Source organism: Gorilla gorilla, chromosome 23, assembly GCF_029281585.2.
Source record: "Gorilla gorilla gorilla isolate KB3781 chromosome 23, NHGRI_mGorGor1-v2.1_pri, whole genome shotgun sequence".
NCBI classification, from domain to species: Eukaryota; Metazoa; Chordata; class Mammalia; order Primates; family Hominidae; genus Gorilla; species Gorilla gorilla.
The window spans coordinates 36331813-36354815 of record NC_086018.1 but is presented as its reverse complement, the minus strand read 5'-3'; the positions used below and the strand labels follow the sequence as shown (position 1 = coordinate 36354815).

Sequence of the window (23003 nt, the reverse complement as noted above, 5' to 3'; positions counted from 1 at the left end):
TTGTCCAGTCCCGTGACCATCATTCAATCGGCTTAGCCTTTTTTTTTTTTTTTTTTTTTTTTGAAGTGTAATTTGGAGAAACAATGGTCCACTTTGGTCAAACGACCAGAAAGTTGACGCTGAAGAAGGCCGGCGCCAGTAAAATGAGAAATTGGTCATGCCTAGCTGGGGGTGGCATTGTGTGGTGACAGGGCTCAAGGAGGGTGTTAGGTCCCCACTGTACCCCAGCCAGTGAGCCTGGGGTGTCCTTCTCGCACTCTGTGCCTCCGTTTCCACATCTGCAAACTGGAGAGGCAGCTGAGCATTAAATCAGGAAGCCAAGGCGAGCGCCCTCCCAAGGATGCCTGGTGGCAGGTCCCCTTCCCTCACCATTCTGCCATCACCCTGGGCCTTGTGGGAGAGGAGCCTGCAGATTCTGTTGACCCAGTTTCCTTCTCTGTAAAATGGGGAAATTGGTCATTTAATTTAATTCGATTTATGGAATGGAAAATATTTTCACATAGATCAAAATTCAAAAGTTGGGCGGGCATGGTGGCTCACGCCTGCAGTCCCAGCACTTTGAGGCTGAGGCAGGCAAATCGCCTGAGGTTAGGAGTTCGAGACCAGCCTGGCCAACATGGTGAAACCCTGTCTCTACTAAAATACAAAAAGTCAGCCGGGCGTGGTGGTGCACACCTGTAATCCCAGCTACTTGGGAGGCTGAGGCAGGAGAATCGCTTGAACCTGGGAGGCGGAGGTTGTAGTGAGCCAAGATCACACCACTGCACTCCAGCCTGGGAGACAGAGCGGGACCCTGTCTCAAAAAAAAAAAAAAAAAGTTACCAAAGAGAGTACAGTACAGTCTCCTTCCCTCTCAGTTTCCCTTCCGCCCTGTCCCCAACCTTTGTATTTTCTTTCCTAGGAACAGTCTCTTACTATTCTTAGTCATTTTTATATTATATTGTTAGTATTTTTCTTATTGATTTGTAACTGCTTTTTATATACTAAAGAAAGCATGGGCTGGGCGCGGTGGCTTACACCTGTAATCCCAGCACTTTGGGAGGCCTTGGCGGGCGGATCACGAGGTCAGGAGATCAAGACCATCCTGGTTAACACGGTGAAACCCCCGTCTCTACTAAAAATACAAAAAATTAGCCGGGTGTGGTGGCGGGCGCCTATAGTCCCAGCTACTCGGGAGGCTGAGGCAGGAGAATGGCGTGAACCCGGGAGGTGGAGCTTGCAGTGAGCCGAGATTGCGCCACTGCACTCTGGCCTGGGCAAAAGAGCGATACTCCGTCTCAAAAAAAAAAAAAAAAAAAAAAAAAAGCATGACTCGCAAATATTTTTCTTCTGGGCCCATCCAGAGATGCTGTATGTACATAGAAGCAAATACACATATATTTCAAGGGGCACTTTGAATCCAAGTTTGCTGGGGCTCTTTTCAAGTCAATGGTCCAGGTGAATCTCTCTGGTCTGAATCTTGAAGCTGGAGCTAGGACCAGAGCTGGGTGACCTCTCCCCATTCTGGGCTGGGAACGACTCACCCTCAGTTCCATCTCTATCCGTTTGTCTTAGGCCTTTGAGGGGAGGGACCGCACCTGAGTACAGCACCCAGGCGTCTTCTGCAGCCCACAGAAGGTTCAGCTTAGGGCTGGACGCAGTGGCTCACACCTGTAATCCAAGCACTTTGGGAGGCCGAGGCGGGCAGATCATCTGAAGTTGGGAGTTCGAGACCAGCCTGACCAACATGGAGAAACTCCATCTCTACTAAAAATACAAAATTAGCCGGGCGTGGTGGTGCATGCCTGTAATCCCAGCTACTCGGGAGGCTGAGGCAGGAGAATGGCGTGAACCCGGGAGGCAGAGCTTGCAGTGAGCTGAGATCGCGCCACTGCACTCCAGCCTGGGCGACAGAGCAAGACTCCGTCTCAAAAAAAAAAAAGGTGGCACCACCACCATTTTGGGGCCTCCTCAGCTTCCTCATTTGAAAAGGAGGAACATAATATAAGGCCAACCACAGGGGGTTGTTGAGAGGATTAAATGAGTCAGCTCATGAAAAGCCCTTAGAACAGTCCCAGGCGCAGAGCAAGGGCACAATGTGTAGTTGCTATCGATTATGACTAGTCTTGGGATCTTGAGCAAATCCCTTCTCTTCTTCGTGGCCTCCGTTTTTTGGTTTTTGTTTTTTGTTTGAGATGGAGTCTTGCTCTGTCACCCAGGCTGAAGTGCAGTGGCGCCATCTTGGCTCACTGCAACCTCCACCTCCTGGATTCAAGCTGTTCTACTGCCTCAGCCTCCCAAGTGGCTAGGACTACAGGCGCCCGCCACAACGCCCGGCTAATTTTTGTATCTTTTAGTAGGTATGGTGTTTCACCATGTTGGTCGGGCTGGTCTTGAACTCCTGACCTCAAGTGATCTGCCCGCTTCAGCCTGGGATTACAGGTGTGAGCCACTGCTCCTGGCCAGTTTTTGAGGTTTTTTTTTCTTTTTCCTTTGCCTTTTTTGTTTTTTGAGAGGGACTCTTGCTCTGTCGCCCAGGCTGGAGTGCAATGGCAAGATCTCTGCTCACTCAACCTCTGCCTTCTGGGTTTAAGTGATTCTCCTGCCTCAGCCTCCCGAGTAGCTGGGATTACAGGCACCCACCACCACGCCCAGCTAATTTTTGTATTATTTAGTAGAGACGGGGTCTCACCATGTTGGACAGGCTGGTCTCGAACTCCTGACCTCTGGTGATCCACCTGCCTTGGCCTCCCAAAGTGCTGGGCTTACAGGCGTGAGTCACCATGCCCGTCTGGGCCAGTTTTTTAATCTACAAACTGAAGGGTGAAATTGCATGCCTGGTCAGTGATCACCAATGGATGCTAAATCCACTGGGTAAAAGATTGAAGGGAAACTTTGCAGCAGAAGGATAAGGCTAACAACACCTAAAGCCACTGATAAACCTTAAGGTCACTAAAAGGTAGGGCGGCCCGACCCTATGGGCCTCCTTCTCTGGTGCACCAGGAAGGACACAATGTCATCTATTAAATATTCTTTTTTTGGCCGGGCGCTGTGGCTCACGCCTGTAATCTCAGCACTTTGGGAGGCCGAGGTGCGTGGATCACGAGGTCAGGAGATCAAGACCATCCTGGCTAACACGGTGAAACCCTGTCTCTACTAAAAATACACAAAAATTAGCCGGGCGTGGTGGTGGGCACCTGTAGTCCCAGCTACTCGGGAGGCTGAGGCAGGAGGATGGTGTGAACCCAGGAGGCAGAGCTTGCAGTGAGCTGAGAGAGCGCCACTGCACTCCAGCCTGGGCGACAGAGCCAGACTCCATCTCAAAAAAACAAAAAAAGACTCCTTTTGAGAAGGAGTCTTGCTCTGTTGCCCAGGCTGGAGTGCAGTGGTGCAATCTCTGCTCACTGCAACCTCCCTCTCCCGGGATCAAGTGATTCTTCTGTCTCAGCCTCCCAAGCAGCTGGGATAACAGGCACCCACCACCACGCCCTGCTAATTTTTGTATTTTCACTAGAGACAGGGTTTCACCATGTTGGCTAGGCTGATCTGGAACTCCTGACCTCGTGATCCACCGGCCTTGGCCTCCCAAAGTGCTGGGATTACAGGCGTGAGCCACCGCACCTGGCCAAAATATTCTTGATAAAATCATTGAATTCAAATCAAATCAAGCTACCAGCCTCTAGGGTCTACACTTGATTACCAGCTTAGGGAAATATGTGGGTAGTGGAGCACATTTAAAAAAAAAAAAACCCCGAGGGCTGGGTGCGGTGGCTCACGCCTGTAATCCTAGCACTTTGGGAAGCTGAGGGGGGCAGGTCATCTGAGGTCAGGAATTCAAGACCAGCCTGGCCAACCTGGTGAAACCCTGTCTCTATTAAAAATGCAAAAATTAGCTAGGGATGGTGGTGAATGCCTGTAATACTAGCTACTTGGGAGGGTGAGGCAGGAGAATCTCTTGAACCCAGGAGGCAGAGTTTGCAGTGAGCCGAGATTACACCACTGCACTCCAGCCTAGGCGACAGAGCAAGACTCTGTAAAAAAACAAACAAACAAACAAAATACCCACAAGGGCTGGACGCGGTGGCCTGTAATCCTAGCACTTTGGGAGGCCAAGGTGGGCAGATCACTTGAGGTCAGGAGTTCAAGACCAACCTGGCCAACGTGGTGAAACCCTGTCTCTACTAAAGCTACAAAAATTAGCCAGGCGTGATGGCAGGTGCCTGTCCCAGCTACTTGGGAGGCTCAGGCAGAAGAATCGCTTGAACCCAGGAGGCAGAGTTTGCAGTGAGCTGAGATCACACCACTGCACTCCAGCCTGGATGACAGAGGAGACTCCATCTCAGAAAAACAAAACAAAACCAAAAAAACCCCAACAAGGGTGCAGTCGACTAAATCCAGACTGTGGGGCTCAGTCTAGAATCTTACTCGGTGACGAAAAGGAAGGAGGACCTGACACACATTACAACATGGATGAACCTTGAAAACATGACACTGAGTGAAAGAAGCCAGATGCTGTCTCCATTTATATGAGCTGTCCAAAAGAGGCAAATCCAGAGACAAAAGTCCATTAGCGGTCCCCAGAGGCTGGGGGGAGGGCTGAAGTGGGGAGCGACTGCGAGTGGAGATGGGGTTTCTTTTTTTTTTTTTTTTTGAGACGGAGTCTTGCTCTGTGGCCCAGGCTGGAGTGCAGTGGCGCGATCTCGGCTCACTGCAGGCTGTGCCTCCCGGGTTCACGCCATTCTCCTGCCTCAGCCTCCCAAGTAGCTGGGACTACAGGTGCCTGCCACTACCTCTGGCTAATTTTTTGTGTTTTTAGTAGAGACGGGGTTTCACCGTGTTAGCCAGGATGGTCTCCATCTCCTGACCTCGTCATCCGCCTGCCTCAGCCTCCCAAAGTGCTGGGATTACAGGCGTGAGCCACCGCGCCCAGCTGGGTTTTTTTTTTTAGGTCAATAAAAATATTGGGGAATTAGGCTGGGCATGGTGCCTCTCGCCTGTAGTCCTACTGCTTTGGGAGGCCGAAGTGGACAGATTGCTTGAGGTCAGGAGTTCAAGACCAGCCTGGCCTACGTGGTGAAGCCCCATCTCTACCGAAACTACAAAAATTAGCCAGGCATGGTGGCAGGTGCCTGTCCCAGCTACCCAGGAGGCTGAGGCAGGAGAATCGCTTGAACCTGGGAGGTGGAGGTTGCAGTGATCCAAGATGGTGCCACAGCACTCCAGCCTGGGTGACAGAGTGAGACTCCTTCTCAAAAAAAAAAAAAAAAAAATTGGGGAATTAGATAGTATTAGTGGTTGCAAAACCTTGTGAATATACTAAAAGCTACTGACATTTGCTTTTCTTCTTTTGAGATGGAGTTTTGCTCTTGTTGCCCATGCTGGAGTGCAGTAGCGCAATCTCAGCTCACTGCAACCTCTTCCTCCCTGTTTCAAGTGATTCTCCTGCCTCAGCCTCCTGAGTATCTGGGATTACAGGCTCCTGCCACCATGTCCATCTAATTTTTGTATTTTTCATAGAGACAGGGTTTCACCACGTTGGCCAGATTGATCTCAAACTCCAGAACCTCAGGTGATCCGCCCGTCTCGGCTTCCCGAAGTGCTGGAATTACAGGCTTGAGCCACTGTGCCCGGCTATATATACAATATATATTTTATATATTATATAAATTATATATGTTATGTAATATATAAATTATATATGTTATATAATATATAAATTATATATGTTATATAATATATAAATTATATATGTTATATAACATATAAATTATATATGTTATATAACATATAAATTATATGTTATATAACATATAAATTATATGTTATATAACATATAAATTATATGTTATATAACATATAAATTATATGTTATATAACATATAAGTTATATATGTTATATAACATATAAATTATATATGTTATATAACATATAAATTATATATGTTATATAACATATAAATTATATATGTTATATAACATATAAATTATATATGTTATATAACATATAAATTATATATGTTATATAACATATAAATTATATATATACTATTATATATTATATATTTATATGTTATATATTATACATTATATATATATTACATTATTGGTGGATGGGCCTGATAGCTGACCTCTCAGTCTTGCAGCTTGAACTCTGGGAAGTTCTGTCCTCCCTGGGTCCTTCCTGGGTGGGCACTGCCAGCCTCAAAGCCCCCTGGGTGGGAAGAAGGGGCTCCCCCTCAGGAAGAAGGCAGGGTGAGACTCCTGCCCCTCACACTCTGTGGTTTCCTTCCACACTGCCTTTTTTTGAAGCTGTTGCCCAAGGGTAAACAAACTCTGCTCCTTGACTCCCTTTAGCCCAGTGGGGGCTGGTAGACTTTTAGCCTGGTGGCTAACCAGGAGTCTGCCTAAGAGGCCCTGTTGGGCTTAGAACAGAAAGGCCTCTGGCCTTTTCTACACATGTGACTTTGGGAATCAACCTCTCAGACCCTCCTTTCCTCATCTGTAACATGAATAAATAAGAATTCCTACCCCAGGACTATTGCAAGGATTACATGAAAGGGGCTTATCCTAGATTATAGTAGGTGCTCAACTAATGGGAACTTTTTTTTTTTCTTGAGTCTTGCTCTGTCACCCAGCCTGAAGTGCAGTGGCGTGATCTCAGTTTACTGCAGCCTCCGCCTCCTGGGCTCAAGCCATTCTCCTGCCCCAGTTTCCTGAGTAGCTGGGATTACAGGTGCCCGCCATCATGCTTGGCTAATTTTTGTATTTTTATTTTTACGTTTTTATTTATTTTTATTTTTTAGATGGAGTTTTGCTCTTGTCACTCAGGCTAGAATGCAATGGTGTGATATCAGCTCACTGCAACCTCCGCCTCACGGGTTCCAGCAATTCTCCTGCCTCAGCCTCCTGAGTAGCTGGGATTACAGATGTGTGCCGCCCTGCCTGGCTAATTTTTGTATTTTTAGTAGAGATGGGGTTTCACCATGTTGGCCAGGCTGGTCTCAAAGTCCTGACCTCAAGTGATCCACCTGCCTTGGCCTCCCAAAGTGCTGGGATTACAGGTTTGAGCCACCGTGCCCTGAAACTGGGAACTTTTTAAGGAATGAAGAAACTTGGCTGGGCGTAGCGGCTCATGTCTGTAATCCCTGCACTTTGAGAGGCCAAGGCAGGCGGATCATCTGAGTTCAGGAGTTCGAGACCAGCCTGGCCAATGTGGTGAAACCCCGCCTCGACTAAAAATACAAAAATTAGGTCGTATGTGATGGCTCACGCCTGTAATCCCAGCATTTTGGGAGGCTGAGGCGGGCGGATCACGAGGTCAGGAGATCGAGACCATCCTGGCTAACATGGTGAAACCCTGTCTCTACCAAAAATACAAAAAACTAGCTGGGTGCGGTGGCGGGCACCTATAGTCCCAGCTACTCGGGAGGCTGAGGCAGGAGAATCGCTTGAACCTGGGAGGCGGAGGTTGCAGTGAGCCGAAATTGCCCCATTGCACTCCAGCCTGGGCAACAGAGCAAGACTCTGTATCAAAAAAAATTTTTTTTTTAATTAAAAAAAAAGAAATGAAACTTTATAAAAGTGATATAAGCTTATTAGATGTTGAAAAAGCAGGAAAACAGAAGGATAATAAAGAAGCCTCATAGTGCCACCACCCAGAAATAGTCGTAGTGAACATTTTCCTTCCAGACTCTTCCTTGTGCATAAATTGTTTTGCTTTTAAGTACAGCTGTGACCCTGCTGTCACCACACATTGACATCCTGATTTTCTTCTCTTCATATTATAACATATTTCCTCATATTATAAGCTGTTTGTAAACATAACTTAATGCTTGCATAATATTCTATTGTGTGTTTGCTCTGTCAAAGAACCCCCTTCTCTGGACACTTAAGACCAATCCCAACCCTCCCCATTATAAAGAACTCCACAATGCCCGGGTGCAGTGGCTCACGCCTCTAACTCTAGCACTTTGGGAGGCTGAGGTGGGTTCATCACTTGAGCCCAGGAGTTCAAGACTAGCCTGGGAAACATAGTGAGACCCCATCATTTTTTTTTTTTTTTCTGAGACAGGATCTCACTCTGTTGCCAGGCTGGAGTGCTGCGGTGCGTTCTCTGCTCACTGCCACCTCCGCCTCCCAGGTTCAAGCTATCCTCCTGCCTCAGTCTCCCAAGTAGCTGGGACTACAGGCATGCACCACCACACCCAGCTAATTTTTGTATTTTTAGAACAGACGAGGTTTCACCATGTTGGCCAGGCTGGTCTTGAACTCCTGACCTCAAGTGATCCACCCCCCTCTGCCTCCCAGAGTGCTGGAATTACAGGCATGAGCCACCACGCCTGGCCAGAGACCCCATCTCTACAAAAGATGGAAAAATTAGAAGGGTGTGGTGCTCGCCTGTAGTCCCAGTTACTCAGGAGACTGAAGTGGGCAGATGGCTTGAGCCCAGGAGTTCGAGGCTGCAGTGAGCCGTGATCACACCACTGCACTCCAGCCTGGGCAACAGAGCAACACCCTCCCTGCTTCAAAAAAAAAAAAAGTAAATAAAAAGATCTCCACAATGAACAGGTATTCTGCATGACTTCCTTGGAAGAGATTTCCAGAAATGGAATTGCTGCCCTAAGGCAAACGCTAATTTACGACTCTTGGGCAGCTGGAACATGTCCGACAGAGCGGAGACCCTTATCTCTGCCACCACCAGCAGGCTGATATTTTCAAGAAAAAAATTTGCCAAATACAAGCAGTCTCAGATAATACAAAGAAGATGGATAGTTTCCCGAGCGCAGGTGTCAGATCCAAAGATAACTTGACCCAAACACCCGGATCTCCATGTCCCTATCTCTCTCTTAGGTGTTGGAGCGGGCCGGAGAGAAGTACAGAGTGGGCTGCGAGGAGAAGGAAACAGGCCTTTCGGAGGCTCCTCATCCCTCCGAGGTCATCCCTTACTCCAGGTGATCTGAACCTGAAGTCCGAGGCCCCAAGAGTTCTAAGTAACCCAGGGGTGGAGGTGGGGTGGGGGATCCCAGCTCTTTCCGATCTGGGAGATCAGAAAGATGCTCATCTGGGAGAGTGGGACCTCCCCTTTCAGTCCGCCCGCCCCCGAGGACCGCACTTGGAGGGCCGCACTTGGAGGACCGCGCCTCCAAGGGAGGCGCGGCTGACGCCCGGGGCCCAGGGCATGTGGGGCGTGCGTGCCGGGAGAAGTGTCCCAGCGCCTCACCCCGCAAGCATGAGAACCACGAAACCCCCGGGGCCGGGAAACCGGGGCGGGGCGGGGCGGGGAGGGGCGGGGCCGGGAAGCGGCGCGGGGCTGGGCTGGTGACGTCGCGGCCCCGCCCCCGGCCGGCTCCCTCCTCCCGGAGCGCTCCCCAGCGGAGGCCTCACCTGCAGGCACAGGTGTGCGCACTTCGCATCTCGAAGGCCGGCCGGCAAGCTTCAGGTGAGCGCCAGCAGCAGCTGGGGGTAGGTGCTGGGAGGAGGGCCCGGGGTGGGGGTCCTCACTCCACGGAGAGGAGAACCGGGTCAAAGGAGAGGAGGAGGAGGTGGGCGTGGGTCTGTGGAGATACTGCCTGCTCCCCCCAAATCCTCCCTTGTCTCTGGGTTATAGTCACGTTGTCCTGAAAACGTAGGCTTTGGAGGGAATTGAAGGAGAGGAAGTTGAAGAGGAAGCAGCAGGTTTCCAAATATTTCAACCGCAAATGTATTGTTATCATTCTTCTTCTTCTTATTTATTTGTTTGTTTTGTTTTTTTGAGACGGAGGCTCACTCTGTTGCTGGCACGATCTCGGCTCACTGCAACCTCTGCCTCCCGGCTTCAAGAAATTCTCCTGCCTCAGCCTCCCTAGTAGCTGGGATTACAGGCATGCACCACCACGCCCGGCTAATTTTTGTGTGTTTTTAGTAGAGACAGAGTTTCGGCTGGTCTCCAAACTCTGACCTCAGGTGATCCGCCCTCCTCGGCCTCCCAAAGTGCTGGGATTACAGGCGTGAGCCACCGCACCCGGCCCTATCATTCTTTTTATTATTATCATTATTATCATTGGTGCCTTTTCTTTGTTGTAAAACTGTATGCCGATTGACTATTTGGCAAATGTAGAAAAGTAGAAAAGTAGGAAAGAAATCATCCGTAGTACCAGGACACAAACAATCACTCTGGATATTTTGGTGTGTTTCCTTTCAGTCTTTTTTCCATGCACAACCATTTTCATATAATTTTATCATACTGTATCTGCAACTTTTATGTCCTGCTTTTCCCTTGAATATTGTGTCATAAGCATTTTCTCATTGTGGTGAGTCATTTGTGTATGTGTAATCATTGTTTTAATGGCTGCATAATGTAACATTTGAGAGACTGGCCATGGTTGGGTACCATTCTGAACACTCCATGGAAGATCATGAAGGGAGACAGGGAGATGTAACAGAAAAAAACAGGCCAAGACCTCCACCGCCAACACTGGGATCTGGAGAAAGACCTTTGCTCTCTGTAACCATGAGTTTCCACATCTGGAAAGTGGGTACATAGAGCTACCTCCCCAGGGTGTTGTGAAGATTAAATGAGCTAAATTATGTAGGCCCTGTCCCCACAAACACCGCCATCATGGGTCTGCCAGAAAAAGGGTCTGCATGTTTGTGTGTTTGTAGAAAGGACTTGGACCAACTGAAGGTGCTGAGGGACCAGAGAACGGGAAGCGCTGGGGAGAGAAGGACGGGGATGAGCTCTTGGGAAAACCCCCAGAATGAAGACATCTCTGAGTCTGGGCCAGGTGGACACGAACCACTAGGTCGGCCCATATCCGCTCCTTGTGGGCTGGGAGCAGACAGGATCCCTGAGCCAGGGCCAATGACCTCCAGGCCTCCAGATGGGTTCGCCCCTTTGGGATGAGTTTCTGGGCAAGCTTCAGAGTGAGGGGATTGGAAGAAAAATAGGAAGGGGTGAAGGTGGGGCATAGTAACCAACCCCTTGTACAGATGAGGAGACAGGCTCAGAAGACAGGTGATTTGTTCAAGATCCACATGGGAAACAGTAACCGAGTCGGTTTGGCCCCCAGGGCTCCTAACTCCCTCAGGGGTGTCTACACCAAATGCCTGGATGGGGGAGTTAGGGAGAGGAGGATGTCAGGGCTGGGTCATCAGCTGTACTGGTACCAGGCTAATCTTTGCTTAGAGAAAACAGAAGTCTCTGTGCTTTGGGCCTCCGTTTCCTCAACTGTGAAATGGGAATAATAACTCCCCAGCTACCTACTTACCAGGCCCTCCTCCCACTTTGAAAGGCCTGCTCAGTCTCTGACTGTACACCCCCACCCTGGCCCCTCATCTTCTTAACTCCCTGGCCATCTTCAGAGGGGGTCTGGTTGCTGGGAACCTGTGGCCACACCTCAGTGGGATGGGAAATCCCCATTTCCCAGCGCTATCCATTTCTAGACCCTGGGGGGCTTGCTCCGTTTCTCTAACCGGGCTTTTTTGTAATGTGCACCCACAGCACGCTCTCACTGGATGAGAGCAAAAGGGCTCTGAGCCCTGTTGGGAGTGTCTGAGCATTAGCATTAAAATAATCTTGTAGAAAGGGTCTGTGACGCCCCCTCAAGGTCATCCCTTTCTGCCTGGCTTGCCACTCCAGGACAGGAGTCTGGTTAGCAGGCTCCCCTAACAATTGGGTATCCAGGGGTCTCTGATGTTCTAAAACAGAATTAGGACAGTCATCTTCCAATTCACAGAAAATTGGAAGTGGTTCATTACATAGTCACAATGTTAGTCATTTGGAATAACAGCACCAGGACCCAGAAGCAAGTCGCTGCCTTGGGCCTGGGAAATGACACTTTCTGAAACTTTCACAGCCCCACAACATGCCTGTTCAAAAATCTGATAGCTAATACTTATTGAGGACCTCGTGTGGCTGTCTCTTGTTCTAGGCACTTTAGAGTCATTCTACGAAATGGATACATGTTATTTAATTTAATTAAATTAATTAATTTGTTTTTGAGATGGAGTCTCCCTCTGTTGCCAGGCTGGAGTGCAGTGGTACAATCTTGGCTCACTGCAACCTCCACCTCCCGGGTTCAAGCGATTCTCCTGCCTCAGCCTCCCGAGTAGCTGGGATTACAGGCACATGACACCATGCCTGGCTAATTTTTTAATTGTAGTAGAGACGGGGTTTCACCACGTTGGCCAGCCTGGTCTCGAACTCCTGACCTCAGGTGATCCACCCGCCTTGGCCTCCCAAAGTGCTGGGATTACAGGCATGGGCGACACAGGGAGACTCCGTCTCAAAAAAAAAAAAAGATACTGAAACTGAGGCACAGAAGGGTTAAGTAAGTTGCCCAAGGGAAGCCAGGATTCAATCCCAGCCTGTCTTAACTCCAGGCCCCCTCATCACTAGGCTACACTGCCTCTCTAACCTAAGAGGGTATCTGACATACATCTGTGTTCTCAGACATCTCTCTGTTGTTTTCTGCACAAGGCATCAGAGCTTTCCCGAAGAATCCCTGCACTCTGTCAGTGTCTACTGACATCCCTGTCTCTGTCTTAGCCCTGCTCACGCTAATTTATAATGACCAGTTCCTAGGTTTGGGTCTCCTTGAGTAGGTCAGCTCCACCGTGCAAGACCCATGTACATTTCATCTCTGGACCCACCGAAAGGCCCAGCCAGGCCCAGCTCTGTAGCTGAATTAATAACTAGCCAGGCCAAGGCCCTGTAGCTGAATTAATAACCGCAGCTACTATTCACATGCCAGGCTCTGAGCTACGGACTTTATACACAGCAGCTCTTTGATTTATTATTATTATTATTATTATTATTTTGAGATGGAGTCTGACTTTGTCGCCTGGGCTGGAGTGCAGTGACACGATCCCAGCTCACAGGAACCTCCGCCTCCAGGGTTCAAGCGATTCTCCTGCCTCAGCCTCCCAAGTAGCTGCGATTACAGGCACCAGCCATCATGCCCAGCTAATTTTTGTATTTTTGTAGAGATGGGGTTTCACCGTGTTGGCCAGGCTGGTCTTGAAATCCTGATGTCAGGTGATCCACCCTCCTCAGCCTCCCAAAGTGCTGGGATTACAGGCATGAGCCACCTCGCCTGGCCACAGCAGCTCTTTTAATCCCCACTGAGGTGGGTGCTATTGCCACCGCCATTTCTTAGATGAGGAAACCGAGGCTTAGGAAGGTCCTATAAACTCATCCAGCCACATAGCCTGGAGCTTAAAGTAGCCAATTAAGAATTTGAATCCAGCCTCTTGAAGCAGAGTCTTTTTTTTTTTTTTTTTTGAGACAGGGTCTTGCTCTGTTGCCCAGGCAGGAGTGCAATGGCGTGATCATGGTTCACTGCAGCCTTGACCTCCTGGGCCCAGGCGAGTCTCCCACCTCAGCCTCCCAAGTAGCTGAGGCCATGGGCATGCACCACCATGCCCGAGTAATTTTTTTTATTTTTGTAGAGAGAGAGTCCCCTATGTTCCCAAGCCTGACCTTGAACTCCTGGGCTCAAGTGATCATCCTGCCTCGGCCTCCCAAAGTGTTGGTTTTACAGGTGTGAGTCACTGCGCTAGCCTGAAGTAGTCTTTACCATTGCTGCCCCTCAAATGAGAACTTGTTCCAGGGGTCTCCAACACTAATGCAAACTGTGGTTGCATACCCCATCTGGGAAAATGTTTTTGATCTGCAGGACTACATATGAAAGGAAACAAAATAAAGACCAAAAAAACCCCACAAAAATATTTTTGAGCATTCATTTTGTATTTAATTGTATATTTAGTATTTATAACTTAGGTATATGTGTTCTGCTGTGTTCATAAGCGCATTATAAAACATACATTAGGGGCCGGGAACAGTGGCTCATGCCTGTAATCCCTGCACTTTGAGAGGCTGAGGCGGGTTGCTCACTTGAGTCCAGAAGTTTGAGACCAGCCTGGTCTACATGGCAAAAACCCATCTCTACCGAAAATACAAAAATTGGCCAGGCGCGGTGGCTCATGCCTGTAATCCCAGCACTTTGGGAGGCCGAGGTGGGTGGATCACCTGAGGCCAGGAGTTCGAGATCAGCCTGGCCAACATGGCAAAACCTCATCTCTACTAAAAATACAAAAATTAGCCGGGCATGGTGGCTTGCGCCTGTAGTCCCAGCTACTCGGGAGGCTGAGGCAGGAGAATTGCTTGAACCCGGGAGGCGTGGGTTGCAGTAAGCTGAGATCGCGCCACTGCACTCCAGCCTAGGAGACAGAGCCAGACTCCGTCTCAAAAAAAAAAAAAAAAAAAAAAATTAGCCAGGCGTGGTGGCACAGGCCTATAGTCCCAGCTACTCAGGAGGCGAGGCATGAGAATCACTTGAACCTAGGAGGCAGAGGTTTCAGTGAGCAGAGATAGAGCCACTGCACTCTAGCCTGGGCAACAGAGCAAGACTCTTCTCAAAAAATAAATAAATTTTTAAAAACCTACATTGAAGTAGAATATTTAGCAGGCTGAGATTAAAAACTGAAGAATACAAATTCTGATTTTTTTTCTTCTTACACCCCACTGGGTTAGTTAGTGAACCTACTGGGGTGCAGACATCTGCCTGGGAGTCAGCTACCTTAATGGTCACCAGAATCCCTGTGCTTCTGGAGTGGTGATCGGACTTGTGGTGTCCTGAGAGGGGGGCCCAGTTACCATGCATTGAGGGAGACAAAGGCAGAAGGTGCCCAGTCCCCAAGGCAGGGTGAGGCTGCAGGCTAGGTCTGGAGAGGTAAACAGAAGTCCTTCCTAAGCGATTTTTTTTTTGAGATGGAGTCTCACTCTGTCACCCAGGCAGCTAGAGTGCAGTGGTGTGATCTTGGCTCACTGCAACCTCTGTCTCCCGGGTTCAAGTGATTCTCCTGGCTCAGCCTCTTGAGTAGCTGGGGCTACAGGCACACGCCACCACTCCCGGCTAATTTTTTGTATTTTTTAGTAGAGATGGGGTTTCACCATCTTGTCCAGGCTGTTCTTGAACTTCTGAGCTCAGGCAATCTGCCCGCCTTGGCCTCCCAAAGTGCTAGGATTACAGGCATGAGCCACCGCGCCTGGCCGGCTTTTTTCCTTTTTTTGAGACGGAGTCTCTGTCTCCCAGGCTGGAGTGCAGTGGCATGATCTTGGCTCACTGCAACCTCTGCCTCCCGGGTTCAAGCAATTCTCCTTTCTCAGTCACCCAAGTAGCTGGGACTACAGGAGTGAGCCACCGTGCCCAGCTAATTTTTTTTTTTTTTTTTTTTTTTTTTTTTTGAGACGGAGTCTCGCTCTCTCCCCCAGTCTGGAGTGCAGTGGCGCGATCTCGGCTCACTGCAAGCTCTGCCTCCTGGGTTCATGCCATTCTCCTGCCTCAGCCTTCCGAGTAACTGGGACTACAGGCGCCCGCCCCCACACCCTGCTAATTTTTTGTATTTTTAGTAGAGACGGGGTTTCACTGTGTTAGCCAGGTTGGTCTTGATCTCCTGACCTCGTGATCCACCCGCCAAGGCCTCCCAAAGTGCTGGGATTACAGGCTCAAGCCACCGCGCCCAGCCTTTTTTTTTTTTTTTTTTTTTTTTTTTGAGATGGAGTTTTGCTCTTTCACCCAGGCTGGAGTGAAGTGGTGCAATCTTGGCTCACTGCAACCTCCACCCTCCGGGTTCAAGCGATTCTCCTGCCTCAGCCTCCTGAGTAGCTGGGATTATAGGTGCCCGTCACCATGCCAGGCTAATTTTTGTATTTTTTTTAGTAGAGATGGGGCTTTGCCATGTTGGCCAGGCTGGTCTCGAACTCCTGACCTCAAGTGATCCACCCGCTTTGGCCTCCCAAAGTGCCAGGATTACAGGCGTGAGCCACCGCGCCTGGCCAATTTTTTTTTGTTTGTTTTTTTTTTTGACGGAGTCTTGCTCTGTCACCCAGGCTGGAGTGCAGTGGCACAATCTCGGCTCACTGCAGCCTCTGCCTCTGGGGTTCAAGTGATTCTCCTGCCTCAGCCTCCTAAGTAGCTGGGAGTACAGGTACGTACCACCAGGCCCAGCTAATTTTTTGTGTTTTTAGTAGAGACAGGGTTTAACCATGTTAGCTAGGATGGTCTTGATCTCCTGATCTCGTGATCTGCCCACCCCGGCCTCCCAAACTGCTGGGATTACAGGCGTGAGCCACTGCACCCGGCCCTTCCTAACTTTTATGCATTATTTTGTCAGATTCTCTTAAACTCTCTGAGCCTCAGGTTTCCTCCTTTTTTTTTTTTTTGACAGGATCTTATTCTGTTGCCCAGGCTGGAGTGCAGTGGCATGCATGATCTTGGCTCATTGCAGCCTCGATCTCCTGGCCTCAAGCGATCCTCTCTCCTCAGCCTCCTGAGTAGCTGGGACCATAGGCATGTGCCACCATGCCTAGCTAATTTTTTTATTTTTTGAATAGAGACAGGGTCTCCCTTGTTGCCTGAACTGATCTTGAACTCGTGAACCTCAGGTTTCTACCTGCAAAATGGGTGAGGTGATCTCCAGCTCACAGGATTCCTGTGGCATTTATTAAACCAGATTCAGTGCTGAGTACCCAGTGGGGAGGCTGCACGCTGTCCATCCAGTAAATCCTAGTTTTTTTCTTTCTTCTTGTCCATGGGCAAAACTCTAAGCTGTTCTGAGCAAAGCCATTGGCTAAATCTCCTAGTCAGCTCCTAGGATTAGAGATCCTCTTACCTCTCCCGTCCTCTTCAGCCTTCTCCCCTGAGGGAGGCCTGGGTGCCATTTGACTGGTCTCCCCACAGTGGGCCCCTCCCAGCCCCAAATATCTGAGGTTCCTACCGTTCAGCTATTGCTCAGGGCTGTTCCTTCCCCCAGCCAACCACCATCCAGATCCCCCCTACATTTATTTATTTATTTATTTATTTATTTATTTATTTATTTATTTATTTAATGTGTTTATTTTTTATTGAGACTGAGTCTTGCTGTGTCACCCAGGCAGGAGTGCAGTGGCACAATCTTGGCTCACTGCAACCTCTGCCTCCCTGGTTCAAGTGATTCTCCTGCCTCAGCCTCCTGGGTAGCTGGGACTACAGGTGCGTGCCACCACGCCCGGTTAATTTTTTGTATTTTTAGTAGAGACGGGGTTTCACCACGTTAGCCAGGATGGTCTCCATCTCCTGACTTCATGATCCACCCACTTTGTCCTCCCAAAGTGCTGGGATTACAGGCGTGAGCCACCATGCCCGGCCTACTTTTTTTTTTTTTTTTTTAGCCAGAGTCTCACTCTGTCACCCAGGCTGGAGTGCAGTGGCGTGATCATGGCTCACTGCAACCTCTGCCTCCCAGATTTAAGTGATTCGCATGCCTCAGCCTCCTGAGTAGCTGAGATTACAGGCGTGCACCACTACCATGCCTGGTTAATTTTTTTGTATTTTTAGTAGAGATGAGGTTTCACCGCGTTAGCCAGGCTGGTCTTGAACTCCTGGCCTCAAGCAATCTGCCTGCCTTCGCCTCCCAAAATGTTGGGATTACAGGTGTGAGCCGCCACGCCCGGCACCCATCTACCTTTTTTTATTTTTATTTTTATTTTTTTGAGATGGAGTTTCTCTCTTGTTGCCCATGCTCGAGTACAATGGCGTGATCTCGGCTCAGTGCAACCTCAGGCTGGACTGCAATGGCATGATCTTGGCTCACTGCAATCTCCACTTCCTAGGTTCAAGCAATTCTCCTTCCTCAGCCTCCCGAGTAGCTGGGATTCCAGGCGCCCGCCACCATGCCTGGCTAATTTTTTGTATTTTTAGTAGAGACGGGGTTTCTCCATGTTGGTCAGGCTGGTCTTGAACTCCCGAGCTCAGGTAATCTGCCCGCCTTGGCCTCCCAAAGTGCTGGGGTTACAGGCGTGAGCCACCGTGCCCGGCATCCCACCTACTTTCAAGTCCTGCCTCCTCCCTTCCACCCCCGTGTCAACTTCAGAATTTCTCTATAGACAGGGCTTAGGGAGACCGTCTGATGGCAGGGGAAGGAGGGGTCGGAGACTTGTCTCAATGCTGTATTTGTGTAGCACTTTACATAAAATTACAAGAATAGCAACTGCCCACATCACAAAATGCCCAGGGCAAAGGGGAGACGGCTGCTCCCCAGCCATTGGCACCACCACTGCCCCCAGACACTGACTTTCCTGTGGCAGTCACTGTCTAGCGTATTCTCTCAATACTGTAGGTCCCTCTTTTTTCTTGTGTCTATTCAGCCTCTCCTGTCGGATCATCAGCTCCTGGCAAGCTGGGGCCAGCGCAGACCTCTGAGGCCCTGCAAGGAGTTGGCATCAGGAAATGCTTGTGGGTGAACGTGTGATGTGGCAGGATGATGAGTCGCACCAACTATGCCGAGCGAGGAGCGCTGCTGTGGGCATCGGGATTATTAGTCGCAGCAATCATCCTCATTCCCGGAGCCCAGCTAATGAGTGGTTGTGTGAGCTGGGAACGGGAAGCCCTGGCTTCTCAGAGGACAGAAGGAGCAGGTTTGGGCGCTGGTTGACTGCAGCACAAACAAGGGATGTTGTGATGAGCAGAGGGGTCAGAGGAGCCCATAGGGCCAGGGGTGACAGGCCAAGCTGAGGGAAGGAAGCAGGCAGGCGTGAGCTGGAGGCCGGGCACGGGTGGCCCTTTGGGGATGCCGAGGATTTGTGTAGTGCTCCCTGCTACTGGGGACACGTGACAGGCACTCTTGGCTCCTCTGGGAGTTGCAGCAGCACAGGGAATGCCGAGTGGAGCAGGAGGACAGACGGCCCCAGCAGAGCAGGAGGACAGACAGCCCCAGCAGAGCAGGAGGACAGACGGCCACCGTGAGAAGGGATGGGTGGGGCAAGGTGGCCCTGAGGGAGGGCTGTTAGGGACCATCTGGCTCAGGATGGAAAGTGTCAGGCCCTGCCTTCACCCCCGAGATCACACACACAACATCACCATTGCACAAGTATTTACGGGGCACCCATGATCAGTTGGGTACCCACATGAGCACCTATGGGAGATTTCTCTGTCTTGGAGAGACCCTAAGAACATTAAAAATGAACAAGTTAATGTTTCAGCCAGTCATAAATACCATGAAGAAGATAAAGCAGCTGGCCAGGCCGGGTGGCTCACACCTGTAATCCCAGCACTTTGGAAGGCTGAGGCGGGTGGATCACGAGGTCAGGAGTTCCAGACCAGCCTGACCAATATGGTGAAACCCCGTCTCCACTAAAAATACAAACATTAGCTGGGCGTGGTGGTGCGCGCCTATAATCCCAGCTACTCAAGAGGCTGAGGCAGGAGCATCGCTTGAACCCGGGAGGCGGAGGTTGCAGTGAGCCAAGATCGCGCCACTGCACTCCAGCCTGGCGACAGACTGACTCCGTATCAAAAAAAAAAAAAAAAAAAAGCAGGATATCCCCAGTACAGGAAGGACAGAGGGGAAGGAAGCCCACTGAGGACCAATCAAGGAGGGCTTCTGTGCAGAGGTGACTTTTGAGTTGTGATCTGAGCCTTGAGTAGGAGGCAGTCATGGAGGATTTGGGGAGATCATTGTAGGCAGAGGAACAGCCAGGCAAAGGCCCTGAGGCATGGTGAGATGACAGACAGTGAGGGAGGGAGAGTGAGGTTTGAAATGGGGTCTGAGGCAGGCAGGGGCTAGATCGTAGCAGGCCCTAGGAAAGAATGTGAATTTCATGCTAAGGGAAGAAGGAGCCACTGGTGTATTTTCAGTAGCCACAGTCAGATCTCAGTGGTTAACAGGCCACTGTAGTAGCCAAGTGGAAGACACACGTGGTGAGAGTGGCTGGGTTCAGAATCCAGTTGGAAGGTAGAGCTCATGGGAGCTGCTCAGGTTTTGAATATGGGGGTAAGGGGTGCGGGGAGAGCCGTTTCCCACTGAGCCCAGATTTGTCACCTCAAGGTCTTTCTCAGCTTAGTGCCCGGGATGTGGAGTGTAGGGTCCATGCCCATCCAGCCCTGCCCTTAGCTTCAGCTGGGGAGACTGAGAGCTTTAGCACTCACTTTGTCCAGCTCCTCAGAGAAGGGCTGTGGATTCTCCAAGGTCACGCTGAAATTCAGACTGACCAGGGACCAAACCCAGACCTTGCTACCCTGCCCTGCTGCCTCTCCGCTGAAGATGGAAGAGGAGGGAGGAAGCCCTGGCAGGAGTGACCTGACTGGGCACGGCCCAGTGGTGAGGTTCCCTGGGAGGAGTGCCTGAAAAGAGAGCCTGGGGCCAAAGCTGTGCCCTGGGAACAGTGAGGGGTGGGTAGGATGTCATGGAAGGGTCTGGGGACAAAGAGCCAAGGCCTAGCTGGGTAAGGAGAGGAGAGTGCCCCAGGACAGCATCTTCAGGCTGGCAGGGCTGGGGGCGGGGGAAGCTCTGGAGCCTGTGGGCCACAGACTCTCCATGAACAGGGCCTGAAAAGGGGAGGACCCTGAGAAGCTTCCCACAGGGGCCTTCGAGAGCCAAGACCAAGATGGGCAAGGCTAGCAGCTCCCCTGGGCCCAACTAGGTTTGCATATCTCCAACTCCCACCATAGAAGGGGCTGGCGGTGGCCCCTCCAGAGGAAGGGTGACAAAAGGAAAGGAGAGGTGGGGCATACAGCCTGCAGGGCTCAGGTGCTCAGAGGAGCCCAAGTCAGGAGCCCTGCCTTGAACTCTGCTCTGCTCCTAAGAATAGCAACATTGTAATGTAAGCATCTTCCTCTTACTCAGGGCTGCTTCTGGGCTACATTGTTTTCGTGATTTATATTATCCCCATTTTACAAATGAGACTCAAGAATTTTAGGAACTTGCCTAGTGTCACACTGTTACAAAATGGGAGGATACTATTTGTTTTGTTTTGGAGACAGAGGAGTCTCCCTCTATTGCTCTATCGCCCAGGATGGAGTGCAGTGGTGCGATCTCAGCTCACTGCAACCTCCGCATCCTGGGTTTAAGGAATTCTCCTGCCTCCCAAGTAGCTGGGACTACAGTCACCACCACCATACCATGCCAGGCTAGTTTTTTATTTATTTATTTATTTTGTATTTTTAGTAGAGACGGGGTTTCACCATGTTGGCCAGGCTGGTCTCGAACTCCTGAGCTCAGGCAATCCACCCACCTTGGCCTCACAAAGTGCTGGGATTACAGGCATGAGCCACCGTGCCTGGCTGCAGAATACTATTTGAAGCTAGCTTCTTTTTTGTTTTTGTTTTTGTTTTTATGATACAGAGTCTTGCTCTGTCACCCAGTCTGCAGTGCAATAGCGGGATCTCGGCTCACTGCAACCTCCATCTCCCAGGTTCAGGTGTTCTCCTGCCTCAGCCTCCTGAGTAGCTGGGATGACAGGCGCACGCCACCATGCCCAGCTAATTTTTGTATTTTTAGTAGAGACAGGGTTTCTCCATGTTGGCCAGGCTAGTCTCGAACTCCTGACCTCAGGTGATCCGTCTGCCTCAGCCTCCCAAAGTGCTAGGATTACAGGTGTGAGCCACCGTGCCTGGTCACAGAATGCTATTTGAAGCTAGCTCCTTAACCATGTGGAGCTGCCATTACATGCTGCCTGTGACCTTGGACAAGGCTCATTCCTTCATTGGGCCTCAGTGTCTCTATCTGTAAAACAGTGGAGGGGGGCCAGGTATGATGGCTCACCCCTTCAATCCTAGCACTTTGGGAGGCTGATGGGGGAGGATCACTTGAGGGCAGGAGTTCGAGAACAGCCCAAACAACGTAGTGACCCCATTTTGGCAACATAGAAACCCTGTCTCTATAAAACAACAAACAAAATTAGCCTGTGGCTGGGTGCAGTGGCTCACGCCTGTAATCCCAGCACTTTGGGAGGCTGAGGCGGGCGGATCACCTGAGGTCAGGAGTTCGAGATCAGCCTAGGCAACATGGTGAAACCCCGTCTCTACTAAAAAAAAATACAAAATTAGCTGGGTGTGGTGGCACATGCCTGTAATCCCAACTACTCGGGAGGCTGAAGCAGGAGAATTGCTTGAACCTGGGAGGCGGAGGATGTGGTGAGCCGAGATCACACCATTGCACTCCAGCCTGGGCAACAAGAGTAAATCTCCAGCTCACCAAACAACAACAACAACAAAAAAAACAAAATTAGCCTGTGATGGTGGCATACGCCTATAGTCCCATCTACTCAGGAGGCTAAGGCGGTAGGATCGCCTGAGTCCAGGATTTCGAGCCTGCAGTGAGCTATGATCATGCCACTAAGTTCCAGCCTGGGTGACAGAGCAAGACCCTGTCTCTAAAAAACAAAGAAACAAACAAAAAATGAAAAAAGCAGTAAAGTGGAATAAATGAAGCTTGTAGCTCTCCCAGCTGGAGTCCACAGTTCCTTCTGTAGCGGATGGGTTCAGGGGCAGGAGCCTGATGGGGGACACCTAGGACTTTTCTTGAAATTATGTCCACAGCGGGGCATGGTGGCTTACATCTGTAATCCCAACACTTTGGGAGGCTGAGGCAGGTGGATCACCTGAGGTCAGGAGTTCGAGACCAGCCTGACAAACATGGTGAAACTGCATCTCTACTAAAAATACAAAATTAGCCGGACGTGATGGCACATGCCTGTAATTCCAGCTACTCGGGAGGCTGAGGCAGGAGAATCACTTGAACCTGGGAGGCGGAGGTTGTAGTGAGCCGAGATCGCACCATTGCACTCCAGCCCGGGCAACAAGAATGAAACTCCATCTCAAAAGAAAAAAAGAAATTATTTCTTTTTTTTTTTTTTTTTTGAGACGGAGTCTCACTCATCGCCCAGGCTGGAGTGCAGTGGCGTGATCTCAACTCACTACAACCTCCGCCTCCCGGGTTCCAGCGATTCTCCTGTCTCAGCCTCCCAAGTAGCTGGGATTACCGGCGTGAGTCACCACGCCTGGCTAATTTTTGTGTTTTTAGTAGAGGCAGGGTTTCACCATGTTGGCCAGGCTGGTCTTGGAACTACTGACCTCAGGTGATCCGCCCACCACAGCCTCCCAAAGTGCTAGAATTACAGGCGTGAGCCACTGCGCCCAGCCAAAAGAAACTATTTCTTCCATTAGCCTGGGAGAGTGGTTAAGGGCACAGACCCTGGTAGGCCACCCCCAGCCCCAGCCCCCGAG

The 23003-nt window shown here is 50.1% G+C and overlaps 1 protein-coding gene across 2 annotated transcripts in view; it reads left to right on the top strand.

Annotated features, from left to right (window-relative positions):
- Positions 1–9334: 9334 nt before the first annotated feature.
- Positions 9335–23003, top strand: part of CSNK1E (casein kinase 1 epsilon) — a 46224-nt gene continuing 32555 nt past the window's right edge. Inside the window, exon 1 of one of the 2 annotated variants that reach the window (XM_055374632.2) lies at positions 9335–9418. The gene's annotated coding sequence lies outside the window, so the exon portion shown is untranslated. The remainder of the gene's footprint in view (positions 9419–23003) is intronic. The other variant, XM_063704859.1, reaches the window with a different exon arrangement.